Source organism: Manis javanica, chromosome 1 (genome assembly GCF_040802235.1).
Source record: "Manis javanica isolate MJ-LG chromosome 1, MJ_LKY, whole genome shotgun sequence".
Lineage (NCBI taxonomy): Eukaryota > Metazoa > Chordata > Mammalia > Pholidota > Manidae > Manis > Manis javanica.
This window is the reverse complement of record NC_133156.1, coordinates 101669640-101680828: the sequence shown is the minus strand read 5'-3', so window position 1 is coordinate 101680828 and position 11189 is coordinate 101669640. Positions and strand designations below refer to the sequence as shown.

The window sequence follows — 11189 nt, the reverse complement described above, 5'->3', positions numbered from 1 at the left end:
TCCTCACCCCAGGCACCAATACCACTCCCCTGTGACCCCCAACATTGCTTCAGGGGCTGAGCAGCTCCAGACAGTAGAGCTTCTGGGCACTAGAGGGTGCCATATACAAATATGAAACACCAAAGGAACCTGGTTCAAAGTAAAATTATGAATACAACACCTGAGAAAGATTCAAATGAAATCAATGTCATGAATCTTCCTGAAAGGGATTTCAAAATAAAAATCATTAACATGCTCATAGAGGTATAGAAAAACATTCAAGAACTCAGGACTGAATTGGGTCAGAGATCCAATCATTGTAGAACACATATCAGAAATGAAACATACAATGGAAAGTTTTAAAACCAGATTACATACAGTGGCAGAGACGATAAATGAAATAGAAATTAGAGAAGAAGAATACAAAGAAGCTGAGGCACACAGAGAAAAAAGGATCTCTAAGAATGAAAGAATATTGAGAGAACTGTATGTACAATCCAAATGGAACAATATTCGTATTATAGGGGTACCAGAAGGAGGAGAGAGAGAAAAAGGGATAGAAAGTGTCTTTGAGGAGGTAATCGCTGAAAACTTCCCCAATCTGGGGAAGGAGATATTCTTTCAGGACATGGAGGTGCACAGATCTCCCAACACACAGGAACCAAGGAAGACAATACCAAGATATATAGTAATTAAAATGGCAAAGATCAAGGATAAGGTCAGACTATTAAAAGCAGCCAGAGAGAGAAATAAGATCACATACAAAGGAAAGCCCATCAGGTTATCATCAGACTTCGCAGCAGAAACCTTACAGGCCAGAGTGAGTGGCATGATGTATTTAATGCAATGAAGCAGTAGGGCCTTGAACCAAGAATACTTTATCTGGCAAGATTATCATTTAAATTTGAAGGAGGGATTAAACCATTCCCAGATAAGCAAAAGCTGAGAGAATTTACCTCCAACAAACTATCTCTACAGTATATTTTGGAGGGATTGCTATAGATGGAAGTGTTCCTAAGGTTTATCACCAGAGGTAAGATTTTTATCACCAGTGGTAATAAAACCACAGTAAAGAAAGTAGAACAGTTAATTACTAAGCAAAATTAAATCAACTGTCCCCAAAGTAAATCAACAGATAGACAAAAAGTACAGAATATGCTACCTAATACATAAAGAATGGAGGAGGAAGAAAAAGGAGGGGAAAAAAAGAACCTTTAGATTGTGTTTGTAATAGCATAATAAGTTAGTTAAGTTATATTCTTAGATAGTAAGGAAGTTAACGTAAACCTTTGGTACCATGAATCTAAAGTCTGCAATGGCAATAAGTACATATCTATTGATAATCACCCTAAATGTAAATGGTCTGAATGCACCAATTAAAAGACATAGACTCACTGAACATGGATAAAAAAACAAGACCCATCTATACACTGCCTACAAGGGACTCACTTTAAATCCAAAGACATATGCAGACTAAAAGTGAAAGGATGGAAAAAGATATTTCATGCAACTAATAGGGAGAAAAAGGAGGAGTTCCAGTACTGGTATCAGACAAAATAGACTGCAAAACAAAGAAAGTCACAAGAGACAAATAAGGACATTACATAATGATAAAGGGGTTAATCCAACAAGAAGATATAACCACTATAAATATACATGCATGAAACACAGGAGCACCTACATATGTGAAACAAATACTAACTGAATTAAAAGGGGAAATAGAAAGCAATGCATTCATTCTAGGAGACTTCAAAACTCCACTCAATCCAAATGACAGATCAACCAGACAGAATATAAGTAAGGAGACACTGAACAACACATTAGAACAGATGGACCTAACAGACATCTATAGAACTCTACAACCAAAAGCAGCAGAATACACATTCTTCTCAAGTGCACATGGAACATTTTCAAGAAAAGACCATATATTAGGACACAAAAAGAGCCTTGGTAAATTCAAAAAGATTGAAATTGTAACAACCAGTTTCTCAGACCCCAAAGGTATAAAACTAGAAATAAATTATACAAAGAAAATGAAAAATCCCATAAACACATGGAGGCTTTGCAATATGCTCTAAAATAACCAATGGATAAATGACCAAATAAAAACAGAGATCAAGCAATATATGGAAACAAATGACAACAATAATTCAACACCACAAAATCTGTGGGACTCAGCAACGGCCGTGCCAAGAGGAAAGTATATTGCCATACAGGCCTATCTCAGGAAAGAAGAACAATCCTATACGAACACTCTAAACTCATAATCAATGAAACTAGAAAAAGAAGAACAAATGAGGCCGAAAGTCAGTAGAAGGAGGGACATAATAAAATCAGAGCAGAAATAAATAAAATTGAGAAGAATAAAACAATAGGAAGAATCAAAGAAAGCAAGAGCTGGTTCCTTGAGAAAATAAACAAAATAGATGAACTCCTAACCAGACTTATCAAGTAAAAAAGAGAGTCTACACACATAAACAGAATCAGAAATGAGAAAGTAAAATTACTATGGGCACCACAGAAACACAAAGAATTATAAGAGAATACTATGAAAAATTATATGCTAACAAACTGGATAACCTAGAAGAAATGGACAACTTTCTAGAAAAATACAACCTTCCAAGGCTGACCCAGAAAGAAACAGAAAATCTGAACAAATTACCAGCAACAAAATTGAATTGATAATCAAAAATCTACCTAAGAACAAAACCCTGGACCAGATAGCTTCACTGCTGAATTTTATCAAACATTTAGTGAAGACCTAATACTCATTATCCTTAAAGTTTTCCAAAGAGTAGAAGAAGAGGGAATACTTCCAAATTCATTCTATGAGACAGGCACCACTCTTGTAACAAAACCAGGCAAAGCCACCACAAAAAAAGAAAATTACAGACCAATATCACTGGTGAACACATATGCAAAAATACTCAACAAAATATTAACAAATCAAATTAAAAAGTAAATCAAAAAGATCATCCATCATGATCAAGTAGGATTTATTTCAGGGATGTAAGGATGGTACATTTGAAAATCCATCAACATCATATACCACATCAACAGAAAAAATGACAAAAACCATATGATCATCTCCATAGATGCTGAGAAAGAATTTGGCAAAATTAAACATTCATTCATGATAAAAACTCTCAGCAAAATGGGTATAGAGGGCATGTACCTCAAAATAATAAAGGCCATATATGACAAACCCACAGCCAACATTATACTTAACAGTGAGAAACTGAAAGCTTTTCCCTTAAGATCAGGAATAAGAAAAGGATGCACACTCTACCCACTTATTTTCAACACAGTACTGGAAGTCCTAGCCATGGCAATCAGACGACACAAAGAAATAAAAGGCATCCAGATTGGCAAGGAAGAAGTTAAACTGTTCCTGTTTGCAGATGACACAATATTGTACATAAAAAACCCTAAAGAATCCATTCCAAAACTACTAGATCTAATATCTCAATTCAGCAAAGTTGCAAGATACAAAATTAATATGCAGAAATCTGTGGCATTCCTATATACTAACAATGAACTAGCAGAGAGAAATCAGGAAAATAATTCCATTCACAGTTGCATCAAAAAGAAAAAATAGCTAGGAATAAACCTAACCAAGGAAGTGAAAGAGCTATACTCTGAAAACTACCAGACACTCTCATGAGAGAAGTTAAATAATATACCAATAAATGGAAACACATTCTGTGCTCTTGGATACAAAGAATTAATATTGTCAAAATGGCCATCCTGCCTAAAGCAATCTACAGATTCAATCCAACTCCTATCAAAATACCAACAGCATTCTTCAATGAACTAGAGAAAATTGTTCTAAAATTCATATGGAACCACAAAATACCCCAAATAGTCAAAGCAATCCTGAGAAGGAAGAATAAAGCTGGGGGGATTATGGTCCCCAACTTCAAGTTCTACTACAAAGCCATCATAATCAAGACAATTTGGGACTGCCATAAGAACAGACCCATAGACCAATGGAACAGACTGAAGAGCCCTGATATAAACCCAACCATATATGGTCAATTAATACACAATAAAGGAGCCATGGACATACAGTAGGGAAATGACAGCCTCTTTAACAACTGGTGTTGGCAAAACTGGACAGCTACATGCAAGAGAATGAAACTGGATTATTGTATAACCTCATAAACAAAAGTAAACTCAAAATGGATCAAGGACCTGAATGTTAGTTATGAAACCATAAAACTCTTAGAAGAAAACATAGGCAAAAATCTCTTGAATATAAGGATGAGCAACTTCTTCCTGAACGTATCTCCTCAAGCAAGGGAAACAAAAGCGAAAATGAACACATGGGTCTACATCAAACTAAAAAGTTTCTGTACGGCAAAGGACACCATCAACAGGACAAAAAGGCATCCTACAGTATGGGAGAATATATTTGTAAATGACATATCTGACAAGGGGTTAACATACAAAATCTATAAAGAACTCATATGCCTCAACATCTGAAAAGAAAATAACATGATTAAAAAGTGGGTGGAGGATATGAAGAGAGAATTCTTCCAAGAAGAAATTCAGATCGCCAACAGACACATGAAAAGATTCTCCATATCACTAATCACCAGGGAAATGCAAATTAAAACCACAATGAGATATCATCTCATACTAGTATGGATGGCCAGCATCGAAAAGACTAACAACAACAAATGCTGGCAAGGATGCGGAGACAGGGGAACCCTCCTACACTGCTGGTGGGAATATAAGCTAGTTCAACCATTGTGGAAAACAATAAGGAGGTTCCTCAAAAAACTAAAAATAGAAATACCATTTGACCTGGTAATCCCACTCCTTGGAATTCACCCACAGATTACAAGTTCTCAGATTCACAAAGACATATACACCCCTATGTTTATCGTAGCACTATTTACAATAGCCAAGATATGGAAGCAACCTAAGTGTCCATCAGTAGATGAATGGATAAAGAAGAGGTGGTACATATACACAATGGAATACTATTCAGCCATAAGAAAGAAACAAATCCTACCATTTGCAACAACATGGATGGAGCTGGAGGATATTATGCTCAGGGAAATAAGCCAGGTGGAGAAAGACAAGTACCAAATCATTTCTCTCATTTGTGGAATATAACAACGAAGCAAAACTGAAGGAACAAAACAGTAGCAGACTCACAGACTCCAAGAAGGGACTAGTGGTTACCAAAGGGAGGGGTGTGGGAGGGCGGGTGGGGAGGGAGATGGAGAATGAGGGGTATTATCTTTAGTACACATGGTGTGAGGGGTCACGGGAAAACAGTGTAGCAGAGAAAGCAAACAGTGAATCTGTGGCATCTTACTACACTGATGGACAGTGACTGCAATGGGGTATGGGTGGGGACTTGATAATATGGATAAATGTAGGAAATACATTGTTTTTTCATGTGAAACCTTCAGAAGAATGTATATCAATAATTCCTTAATAAAAAATAAAAAATAAAAAATAAATAAAAGAAGAGGGGAGGGGAAGCCAGGATTTGTGAGTGTGATGTCTTGACTTTTGAATGATGGCAACTTTTTTCTTCTTCATTTTTTATTGTGATGAAATATACAAAAACTAAAATTTACCATCTTAAAAATAAACAAACAAATAAATAACAATGTGTTAATTAATGAACTCTTGATTTACTCATTCTTTAGCGTGTTTTGAATGTAATCTCATTGCATTCCAGCAGTAATAAAATACAAATTAGCATGTTTTGGTTAACTGCAAATACAAAGTCAGATTTCTTCAGCTTTTTCAGATTTCATTTGACCTCACTTCAATTTAGAATATGTCTATTTAGTCTTACACATCCTGAAGGGAGAGAGTTAAAAGTAAAAATAACTACCTTTTCCTGAAGTCTCTTCCCATCTCTATTTTTGTTACTTACAAATCTTCAGAAGCATTGCCTTTCTCAAAAGTTTTAGCACTAGCTTCGTAACTGTTCTACTAAAGGAACATATAGATATGCAGCAATTACTTTGTCAATATATGAGCTTATTGGATCCCTGCCCAGTCTGGGTCTCATGATTGCCCAGCACTTCTTTTATGGTACTTTCATTCCTTTGGCCATGTTCACTGTCTCAAGCCTGAGCTTCATGTAAATCACATCATTGTATTGTCTGTTTCTCTTCCTGGGATGCTGAACATTTTAAAGAAAGTCTCACAACCTACATACATATTTCTACTATCATTCAGCCTTAACTGGGTTCTCTGATGTTCAGTGATCTGTACTTGACTAATGACACATACATTCACTACTTATAATGAACATCTTTTATTTATGCCTGCCCAAACATCCATTTCCATGATCTGATGATAGTACTTGATATTACTTTGGGGAACCATGCCTCTCCAACTCTCAACCTATGTGATCGGAGCCAGGGAGGCCGATTCCCTCCAACACCCTCATCCACACCCACCCGCAGTTTTAGAAGTGAGTAAATGATGTTCAACTGGCCAACCTACGGGTATCTTCTAGCCCCTGTAAGTGATGGGAATGGGCCTGCAATCCAAGTCTGTATACTGAAAGCAACTATTGGGAAAGAAGTTTTCTTTCTCCATTGTGGTTGCTACTCTGGTTGAATTTAAGCATGGAGCTATTGTTGGCCAATCTTGCCACTGCATGGGCTGATCCTGTTGAAAAATAAAGCCAGTACAGAGGAAAATAGGGCCCAAAGATGGAGATATCCTACTGAGAGCATCATTCAAGCACTTAGACCCAAATATGTATAAAACTATGATAGATGTATTCCTATGAACTAATCAGTATATGCTTTGAGCCAGTTTGAGTTGGGTTTCTTCTGTTTCACAGAAATGAGTCCTAATGTACTACTCTGCAGAAACTGTGTTCTTAAAGGTTGTCAATAATACAATAACAGTTGATATATATTTTTTTATTTTGGTATCATTAATCTACAATTACATGAGGAACATTATGTTTACTAGACTCCCCCCATCACCAAGTCCCCCCCAAATACTCCATTACAGTCTCTGTCCATCAGCATAGTAAGATGCTTGCTATAGTCACTACTTGTCTTCTGTGTGTTGCACAGCCCTCCCCGTGCCCCCTTCATTATACAATATAATCATAATGTCCCCTTTTATACATGCTAATCATAATGCCCCCTTTCTTTCCCTCCCCTTATCCCTCCCTTCCCACCCATCCTTCCCAGTCCCTTTCTCTTTGGTACCTGTTAGTCCATTCTTCTTGGGTTCTGTGGGTCTGCTGATATTAACAGTTGATATTTATTGAGTTCCAGATATCACAGTAAGCACTTTACATAGGTAAAATAATTAAAACCTTATAATAACTGTTATTATCATTATCCTATTTACAGATGAAGAAACTGAGGTGCAAAGATATTAAGAAAATTGTCCTAAGGTTTTATAATTAGAAATGCAGAGTTGATGTTCAAGCCAGGGTGTCTGGTTCCAGAAGCCCTCACCTGTTCCATTCTGTTTTGCCTCATGAATCAACAAACCCAGTGGCCTGTCCTCATATACGTTAGCCTCTTTGCAGCATTCAACACTATCCACTTGTTCTCCACATTCTCATGGAAAGCCTTTGCTTTCCACAACATGGTAATCTTAGTTTTTTGCCAGTCCTTACAGGAACTTCTTTAGCTCTTCTTCTGCCCTGCCTCCTAAATCTAGAATTTTCCTAAGGACTCTCTACTCTTCCCTAGGTGATCTCATAACTTTAAATACCACCTCTGCTCAAATAATGCCATCAACTCAAGCCTTTTATTTCTAACTGCCAGCCTCCAAATGATCTAAATATCTTGCTCAGACTTCAAATGGCATGAGTTGTGTGACATACCGTTTTGGGTTTGTCAGAAAAAGTTGTAATTCCCATATTATTTATTTCAGGCTCGGCTGGAAATTATAACTGAAGCCAGAGGTCATAATACTCAGCTATCAGGTAACGCAAAAGACTATTGACACGGGTACTTTGAGATAACTACATATTCAGCTAGCAATTCCATCTAGTGAGAAGAGAGATAATGTTAATAAGCATTCAGATGTTAATTATCTAGTAGTTAAAATCAGTACTTGTTATCTCATAATCATGAATTTGAGTTTTTGCCCTTTTACAAAAGTGAAAGCTCTTCCCTGAAATACTGAAAATCATACTTTTCATTTGTAACTTTGAGGTGATTAATATTTGTTTATTATAGAAAACTGTGTTTCTTCACTTCAGATTATACACTGACAGGTTAGGTCGTTTTTAGTTTTCCAAACTTGTGCAAATTAATTCCTCTAGGGCAGTGGTTCTCAACCCTGCCCATGCATTGGACCTGAAGTTCTACCCTAAGAAATTCTGATGCAGTTGTATCAGGGTGACAATGGGACATTGGTATTTCTACAAGCTCTTCGGGAAATTCCAGTGTGCTGTCAAGGTTTGAGAACCACTGTTCTAAGGGTTCACTTTTTAGGTTGCTATGCAAATACAATATAGTCCACTTATTTCTAGCAACAAAATATTTCTTAGTATAGAATTTTTATACTAAAATTTTATCCCAAATCCAATTTTAACTGGGTATCCTGTGTTTTTATTTGCCAAATTTGTCAACCCTATCATTTCTGACTTTATTCTGTGTATCATAGGAAATAAGAGGTGAAATTACATTCGTATCAGAAAGCATTCGGACTTTTTGTCTTGTCTTTCTATTTTTTCACGCCTTTTTGTAATAAACCTTGTGCCTCTAAAAATTCATTTCTAAGAAAAAAAGCACTGTAAATTCAGCCAGGTCTTTGCTTCTATAAGCTCCCCATATTCTTCCTTGTGTTTTTCAAGAAGCTCCTTCAGCAGTGGAAGGTCAAGCCACTCTTAGGCTTTAAATCTGGTATCTTCTGTCTCATCTTTCTGATTCCAGTTGCAGAACATTTTGTGCTTCTAAAGGATCATGTGATTGTATCACCTGAATGTTCCAGGATAATCTCATTTTTGTGTTCATGACTCTAATTACATCAACAAAATCCCTTTTGCTATGTAACATAACTTTTTCACAGGTTCCAAGAACAAAGATGTGGACAGCTTTTGTGGGCTGCTCTGCCTGTCACAGTTTTCTTGGGTATAAATTTCACCTCTCTTCTGTCTGACTGTGGATAAAATGAAAGTTCTTGTGGCCAGGATTCTCACCTAGCCCCGATTGGCTAGCTCACTTCACACGTGTGGGCAATAAGTTGCTATTGACACTATATAAAGAGCTCCACTCAGTGGTCTGGGCAACATGGTGGCATCGCTGCAAGGCTGCAGGAGAGCAGAGCAGAGGCTGGAATGGTGGCAGCGCTGTGGACAGAGGCCCAGAGGATGGCTGTGCGGGACAACTGTGCAAGCAGAGAGGCCCAGAGGCAGGGTGTGCAGGCGGGGAGGCCTAGAGGCAGAGACCGACTTGCTGCATGCAGACTCGCTCTGAGTGAACAGGATTTTAGTGACTGACCTACCACCATGGAAATAAAGTTGAGTATAACCCTTTCACCCCAAGAACGTTCTACTGTCATTTCTTTGGTCACACTGAATCCATAGAGAACTTGCTGGGGGCTGAAACTCATTGGCAAGACATGGACTCTCAACCTAACTAACACCTTTGTTGTAGTGGAGCACATACTCCAATTGTTTTCTGAGAAAAGATGCATGAGAAGAATATTTAAAACTTTGTATATCAGAAACTGTCTTTTTTAATCTCATACTTTATTAGTTTCTAGATTGGAAATAATTTTCTCTCAGAACTTATTTTTTATTTATGTTTCTGTCAGAAAGTCCAATGTCATTCTAATTTCTGAATCTTCATAAATGATCTATTTTTTTCCCCTTGAGAGTTATTGAGATCTTCTCTCTGACCCATTGTGGAGAAAATGGAGGTTCCTATGGCCAGGATCCTCACCTGTCCCTAAACTATTTGATGATGTAACTGGCTTACTGCTAGGTTACTTCTTCCACACCCATAGGCAGTAAGTTATTATTGACTGAGTCACTATATAAAGAGCTCTGACCAGCACTGTGTGGAGGTAGAGACAAGGAGGATTACAGACCTGCAGACTGTTGGATGCAGAGGTAATTCTAGTACTCGACCTCCTGCCAGGAGAACAAGCCTGGTAATAAAACCTTTTACACTACAAATGTTCCTTGTCATTCCTTGGTCTCACTGAATCCACAGTGAACTTGCTTGGGGCTGAAGTCCATTGGCAAGGCACTCATGTACTTTGAAATTTCACAACTATACACTTTGGTAAAGTAATTTTAACCACTGAGTTGAGAGTTTGTGCCATATTACTTCTCAGTTCTGAGAACTGTTGTCCTGGTTTTCTTCAATAATTTCCTTTCTTCTATTTGTCTACTCACTATTAGATATTTGACCATTTGTAGCCTAAATGCCATAGCTAAAACCTGCAGTACAATGTTGACTAGAAGTAAGCAAGACTGGACATCCTTGTTTTACTCCTGATCTCAGGTGAAAGTATTTATTCTTTCATCATTTAGTATGCTAGATTTTATCAAGTCCTTTTTGTTCATCTATTGAGATGATCCTGTGATTTTTATCCTTATTGTAAGACTGTTTCACATTGATAAATTTAGATGAGTCCTTCTTGGTCACATTGTAAAATACTTTTTCTATGTTGCAGGATTTCATTTGCTAATTTTTTGTTGTGGAATTTTGTAGTAATGATAATAAGGTATATTGATTTATAGTTTTTTTTCCCCCTGTGATGGCGATGTCTGGTTTTGTTACTGATTTCAGTGGATTCTCAGGTGGGAAATCATTGCATACAGCCCTAGTCTTGGGACAAGTCTCCAATTATGCCTCTGGAGATTTCCAATTATGCAAATGGGGATTTCTGTGTTGTGCAGAGAGAGCTATACAGTCTTTAGAGTTGTTCCCTAGTTTCTTTCCCCTGCCTCAAGACAACTAGTAAAACTTGCTTTTCATATGCGCAAACTTATTTATAGTCTTTTGATCATTAATTTTCATTGCTCTGCTTCCAGAGTTTATGGCAGGCTGGCAAGCCAACACGGGGCCCTCTCCCTGAATAAATACTTTTGATTTACTTCTGGTCATCAACTCACTTACCAGCTGTACTTTGTGAGGAGCGGAGTCAAGAACACTTTGTGAATCCCAGTTGCACATAGGTGTAACCTTGGGCACAAGAAGGTAAGAGACGCACTCCCGTGACTGGTGCTCCCTTAGGAAGAG

At 37.4% G+C, this 11189-nt stretch overlaps 1 protein-coding gene across 1 annotated transcript in view; it reads left to right on the top strand.

Moving 5' to 3' along the window:
- Positions 1-10983: 10983 nt before the first annotated feature.
- The window catches only part of RNF180 (ring finger protein 180), a 184256-nt gene continuing 184050 nt past the window's right edge, over positions 10984-11189 (top strand). The window contains exon 1 of the mRNA XM_073235777.1: positions 10984-11147. The gene's annotated coding sequence lies outside the window, so the exon portion shown is untranslated. The remainder of the gene's footprint in view (positions 11148-11189) is intronic.